Raw genomic sequence first — 6,775 nt, 5'->3', positions numbered from 1 at the left:
ATTGAGGCCTGATTCTCTGGAGTAGTCTTTGTGCCATAGAACTTCCAGAGGTACATCAGGATAAAAGAACATCCAAGTGATCAATGCTGCCTCATGCAGAGAGCACAGAACGTATCAGTTTCTACTGGGACACACTGGCTTTCCAGCCCAGCTCTTTAAATGAGGTACACCTATCAGATTGATGGTAAATATTAAGCCACACAACTACTATATCCTCCCTGAAGAGATAAGAAAAAGTAATTTTTTAACTCAAAAATAACGAATTACTTACATGAGTCCTGTTATAGACATTGCTTTGTGGATAATTACCCCTGCAAGCAAAAAGGAACAGAGTCATTATTTCAGAGCAAGCATATGACATACCCCATTCTGCTATCACCTAAAGACTTTATCTCGTGACCACAAGGAGCCAGACCTTGCAGCTGAGGAGTCATCTTGAACCCAGCATAGGTGTAGCTGCATAAATCCCCAAGGCCAAGTGCTGTAACAGGTATGCACCCTGACAAAAAATGCTTCTTCCAGAGTGGGATCTCCCCCTCATGATTTCCTGAATTGGCTTCACCCCATGGAAACAGTGCAGTGTGTTGCTGTGTTGTCAGTTATACAGCAAACAGTAACTGTGGGAGTTGGAGAAGAAAGTAGGAAGTCGAAATATGCATGAAGTAACACCCCATGTCTGTACTAGTGATACTTTTATGAATTGCTGAATGTCCCTCCCAGCTGCTCACAGCTTGGATGTGAATCATAGAACCCCAGACTGGTTTGAGTTGGAAGGGACCTTAAAGCTCATCCAGCTCCAACCCCTGCCACGGGCAGGGACACCTTCCACTGCAGCAGCTGCTCCAAGCCCCTGTGTCCAACCTGGCCTTGAACACTGCCAGGGATGGGGCAGCCACAGCTTCTCTGGGCACCCTGTGCCAGCGCCTCAGCACCCTCACAGGGAAGAGCTTCTGCCTTAGATCTAACCTGAACTTCCCGTTTCAGTTTGAACCCATCGGCCCTTGTCCTATCACTACAGTTCCTGATGAAGAGTCCCTCTGCAGCATCCTTGTAGCCCCCTTCAGACACTGGAAGCTGCTCTGAGGTCTCCACACAGATTCTATTCTCCAGGCTGAACAGCCCCAGTTTTCTTAGCCTGTCTTCATATGGAATAAAGTTGGATTGGGCTGAAAGCTGTGACATAGAGGAGTCTTGGACAACAACCCATTGCTTCTGAGCAGGGTTTGGGAACTGCAATAGCCTTTCATTAGACAATGCCATACAAGAGCCAGTGTGTACCTGCTTACACAAACTAGACCCTCACTGTGAGGATGGATGGGACCTCTTCACACTCACAAGCAATCACTGAAACAGGGCTTCAGCAGCCCTAGCAGCCTTGAGTTAGGCAGGATATATATTCTGAGGTCAATGAGCCCAGTAAGCAAAACGTGAGTGTTCTACATGATTATACAGCTCGTGGGGGGGGGGGGGGGGGGGGGGGGGGGGGAAGCTGGTTTCCATCCTTTGCACAGGACCGGTCATTTGGGATCTGGCTGCAATTCCACTCAGAGGACAGAGGGTGGAGGTGACACCACTGCAGAGCCAGAGACTTACCTGACTTTAAAGTTTGTCACAACAAATTCTTCTCCAGTAAATATGATATGAAACTGGAAAGGAAGCAATGGTATTTTTATTAATTTGGTTTATTGATACTTTCTCTATTTGAATTGTTATAGAAATTTCTAAATCCCAGTGAGAATGGCTACAAATTTTGGCAAAATGTCAGCACTTTTCCCTTCCTTCAGAATTTCACTTCATCCTGTTCAAAGCGTGCTGGATAACGTGATTCTGAGACACCACAGAAGCATGACATGGATACTCATTTCTGTGTTGTCCCATCAGTTTACATGCTGCACCAGCTGTCCTCATCATCTGATACTTGCTAGAAAGACATGAGAGTGAGAAAAGAAAGCTACTCACCCAGTTTTCAAGGAGGTTCCTTGCATCATAGTAATCGGGAGCTCTCTCGGTTTTGTAGAAGAGGAAAAAGTTCATATCAATGCTAAAGAAGCTGACTGTAAGAAGAGAATGTAAGTGAGATTTGTCCTGTAGAAGGTGCCTGCACCACTTCCCATCTCCTTATCCCTCCATTGAACCATTCCCATGGTCACTGAGGCTCTTTGGGAAATCCCAGTGTCCAAGTCTAGATGACTGCTGCATTGCTGGAAATGTTATTAAAGAGCCCAAGGGCCAAGTTATCACAGCTTAGCAAACAAGTTGGGGTTCATACTTGTGGGTGCATGGGGTTGGCTTTTATTGCCTGCAAGGAATGCATCAGAAGAGATAGGAGGATCTGCTGCCAGACAATCCCTTGCTAAGCAGCAACAACTTAAACATGTGACCAAGTCTTAAATTGTCACATTGGTGGTGTCAGTGGTGACCATGTCAGCATTTAAAAGGGTCTCATTTAGCCCTTACCTGGAACAGTACCATTGATACCACTGGTCGGAGGCAACGGGGGCAGCGTAGGACCACTTGTGGACGATGCTTCACTTGAGCCTTCTGAAAAGGACATTAAAAGGCCTAAGAATCTGCAGTGGCAAAGGTGTAAGGAAGAGCAGAGCTCAGTTAAGAGAAGCACGAGTCCTTACACAAAGGTCATCATAACAAAGAGCTGCTGTTGTTCCATAGACCTCTGTGGGGTGAAAACAGTGGGTGGAAGTACACCTGCACATGGAGTTTTCTATATGTCCAGAGGTAACTACAGCATAACAAGGGAGAAAACAGGATTGGCAGAGTTTAGATCACAAGGAAGACCAGAGCTCATGCACCATTATCCGATTCATTGCTTGTGTTGAAGAGCCGTTGTCTCTCTGTTCCCTTTTTGCTTGGGTAACCTGTGCCAGCCTCCAAGAAAGGAGCTTGTCAAGCACTGAGTGCAGTTACCATACAGTAATGCAATGTGAAATGAACAGTGATATTCATGGTCTCTGGTTTAATGCTAACCCGGCATAAGGGTCACCATTATAGATACCAGCCATCCTCCCTGTTGTTTTCCAAGTAAAGGATTTCAATAACTCATTTGTGGCTAATTTTCCTCGAAGTGAATCACCTTGTCAAACCAGATAGGGCTTTTGCATTTCACATGCAATCTGCCACCTCACCAGGCAGACGGGGACAAAACAGGTCATGTTTGTCAGAGGTACCACAGCAAATGGCAGTGAACCGAATCACTAGCTAACATTACAGGCCTTGGTGCTGGAAGATCAGCAGGATCACAACAATTTGCTCTACAGGTACCATTTTCTTCCTATGGTGGTGCTTTGTGGTTTCTTCTTCACTCAAATGACTGTCAGAGACTTGACATTCTAGGTCTGACTAAGAGGAATAAACTTAACATGTGAACACAAAGCCAGATGTCTATGAATAAGGAGTGTGGTTGGAAATCAGGAGGAAACCATTGTTTTCTCTACAGGAGTTCAAGGGAAGGAGAAGCACCGTGCTTGAAAGGTAACAGACCATTCAAATCAATGACCATCCATTTGAATGGATCAGACATACCCTGACCCATTCAAATCAATGACAATACCTTCATGGACATAACAGATAGAGGGGCTGTTAACAACTTGAACCTGAATAGCTTCAAATTCTTTTGTAAAGCAGAAAGGAGAGCTGAAGACAATAAAGAAAGAGGGCAATAAAGCTATTGAAGTCCAGCTCTGAGTTGCCTCTTGCAGACAAATCTCAGACTCTTCAGCCTCCCAGTGTTCCCCAATGGTGCCAATCTCTGGTTTGGTGTCAACTCATGACCTGGGACACAGCAGCTTCAGCCCCACCATAGCATCCTCAGCTTGCAGGGAGCTGGGCCAGGAGCTGCTCCACTCCTGGAGGCAGTGGGATGGGGAGCAAGAAGGATGCTCCAAGGTTCAGACTGCCCTGCAACCTGCTTGTACAGAGCTGTGCTCTGTGCAGCACAGCCCCTGCTGCTCCCAGGGTGTACAGAGCTGTGGAACCAGCCAGCCTGCTTTGCCCATGCTGGTTGATGAAGCTGACATTTCCATTTGGACACCTCTACTCAGGCCTTTTGCTTCTGAGACAGTACTAAACTGCTGGGAAAAAAGAGGACTGATATACTCTGCTTTATTCTTCTACTAAAACCCTGTCAAGCCCAGGAGCAAGCTGCCACACTGTCATTTCAAAGCCATTGCCTGCAATGATGCACGGATTGACTCCACAACTAAAGTTGTAAAGTGCTTTTATTCAGCACTGAGGTGCATGGGGATAGCTCCTCCAAAGTATGCACACCTCAGGATTGTTCTCCCTTTACATTTATCCTTTTAAGGTATGCATAGACATGAGGTTGCTCAATCCGCCTGTACATATTTATTATCTATCCCCACTTTGTATTATAATGAGCCGGAAGGTCCTTTGCACCTGCACAGTGCCCCTTCTGGTCATGGGCAGGGATCTCAGGATGAAGTAAATGAGTCTTCCTCTTCTTAAACTTTACACCTTTTAACCTTCAGACATGGCCTTAGGGTTTGGTCAGTGCCCAGTCTGCCTCTCCCCAGCTTATCAGTAGGACCAAACACCTGCACTTTTGTCATGGTCCTAAGATTTGGTGGGCGACCAGTCTGCCTCTCCCTGGCTTATCAGTAGAACCAATCATCTGCTTTTGTCCCTTGTCAGTAGAACTGGCATCTGCTTCTCCCCATCCAGCAGTAACCAATGCCTTGGCAAGATGGCAATGGTGGGTACTTAAGACAGACAATACTTTTGTTTAAGCAAAGGAATTCCTTTAGCCCCCTTGTACAATTTCTCTGTATTACCCCCCTGTACATTGGTTACCCCTGTATCAGCAATAGGTCAGAAACAGGAGCTGACATGATGGGATATTTGCTGGTTCTTTATTTGGAAGAGATCCACAGGGTTAGATCATGGAGCTGCAAGGTAGACCTAGATCCCCAATACACAGACCTCCTACCAATAGCCACTAACACTGCTTGACATACACATGAATGTGCAGAGAGCAAAGAGCCAGAAGTATCTAGTTGACTACAAGCAAAACCCTAAAGGCACAAGAAAACAACTCTAAGGACCTGAAACAAAGGGGATAGGGTTTTCCTCCAAGCCCTCTGCATCCTCAGAACACATATTACCATGAGAATACAAAGAGCAAACCCCAGAGTACCTGACCCTCAGATATTCCAGCATTCCCAGTGACTCTAATCCCACAGTTCAAACCTGCAGTGGAAACCTGTGTGCTTTCCTGTGGTGTAAAGCTGCAAGGAATGGGTTCTGTGAGCTCCAGTGTAATGCTATAAATAATTAGCCCCTGGTTTCAAGGTAATAGAAAATGACTGTCTTGTTATTGGCTTTATTTAAGAGCTGCTGTCACAGAGGCAGTGTGATGGGAATGCAGGAGGCCTGCACACCCTATCACTGGGATAAATCCTTCTTTCCTTAGAGAAACAGACATGATATTAGGCTAGGATTTCTCAAGCCATAAACCAAGCTGTTTGTACAGCCAGGGCTGATCTTGTTCTGGGTGTCAGTGCTGCAGATCCTCTCCTGATAAGAGGAATCTGCATGGAGCTGGGTGATTACAGGCTCCACCCTGCTCCTGTTATCAGTGTAATGCTTCAGAACCCATGGCCTCAGGGGTGATGTCTGGTATCACCCAGGATAAAGCAGAAGATAACAGAAGAAAAGATAACAGAGAAATGGCCAAAACCAAAGCCCAGGCTCATTTTAAAGGGGAATGTACCCCGCTGAGTGCTGTGCTCATCTCCCAACAAAGCACAAGAACAGCTCCACAGATTCTCCTTTCTTTTTCTTATTATAACCTGAAGAAACAACCCCAAAATCTCCGTTTATTCCCATATATCAAAGCTCATTCCCAGAAGGCAGGTGTGGGACCAGCCACCTGCTTCCTGCAACTTCATTTGCTTCCATTAACATGCATGTAATTCCATTCACGAAACAAGGGGCTAAAGCGTGATGACAGATGGAGTCTGAAGTACCAGAAATACTGGGCCACTGACATTCCTCAAGCCCTACGCATGGATTTTGATTTGGTAACTTAATAAATGGCTTCTTTGGCATCCTGTAAGTATACATAAATATGTAAGTTTCCAATCAAAGAGCAGCAAAAATTAGGCCAGCCAGTAAGAGAGCTGTAATAATAAATAGATTTCTCCATTCTAAGCACTCATGTTCAGGTATTTTAGATTCATCCCTCTCCCGGATTACTTCAAATTAAGAAGAAAATCAGGAATCAGTGTGTGGGTGAGGCAGGGGGTGGAAGAGCTGAAGACTGTGAGTCAGTGAGAGGATGAGAACACACACTTTGCTTTTTAGCAAAGGCCCAGCCGAGCTGGAAAAGCAAAGGATCATCTTCAAGAACTCTGCGGGGAAAAAAGCAAAGGCAGGACAATCACTTTACTCCTGCTCTGAAGCAAAGCCAGTGCAATCGCTGTGATAACTGCATTGCTTATAAAAGGTTCACACACCTCCCTAAGGCTGCTTCCTGCTGCTTTCATGCAAGAAGTTTCCCTCACTTTGCCTAAATGAGCCCAGGCTTCCCAAACCAAAGCAGGTTCCCCAGCTTCTCAGCACCAGTGCCTAAGCTATCAAGGTGAACCAAGCAATGCACAGCTCTCTAAACAACATCTATAAGCACTAGAAGCAAACCTCACAGCTAGTAATGGTTACAGGGCATCACTAACAAGCACTAACATGACATGAGTGTTGAAATGGCACTTCCCCAGGACATTTTGTTTCATAGCAACACTTG

At 45.7% G+C, this 6,775-nt stretch overlaps 1 long non-coding RNA gene across 1 annotated transcript; it reads right to left on the bottom strand.

Moving 5' to 3' along the window:
* Positions 1-271: 271 nt before the first annotated feature.
* Positions 272-2,137, bottom strand: LOC117436321 (uncharacterized). Its single transcript, XR_004549752.1, has 3 exons — positions 1,960-2,137; positions 1,594-1,646; positions 272-311 (listed from the first exon to the last, which is right to left on the bottom strand). It is a non-coding gene; the product is annotated as an uncharacterized lncRNA (long non-coding RNA).
* Between the last annotated feature and the right edge of the window lie 4,638 nt (positions 2,138-6,775).

This window comes from Melopsittacus undulatus, chromosome 6 (genome assembly GCF_012275295.1).
Source record: "Melopsittacus undulatus isolate bMelUnd1 chromosome 6, bMelUnd1.mat.Z, whole genome shotgun sequence".
NCBI classification, from domain to species: domain Eukaryota; kingdom Metazoa; phylum Chordata; class Aves; order Psittaciformes; family Psittaculidae; genus Melopsittacus; species Melopsittacus undulatus.
This window is presented reverse-complemented; position numbering and strand designations above follow the sequence as displayed.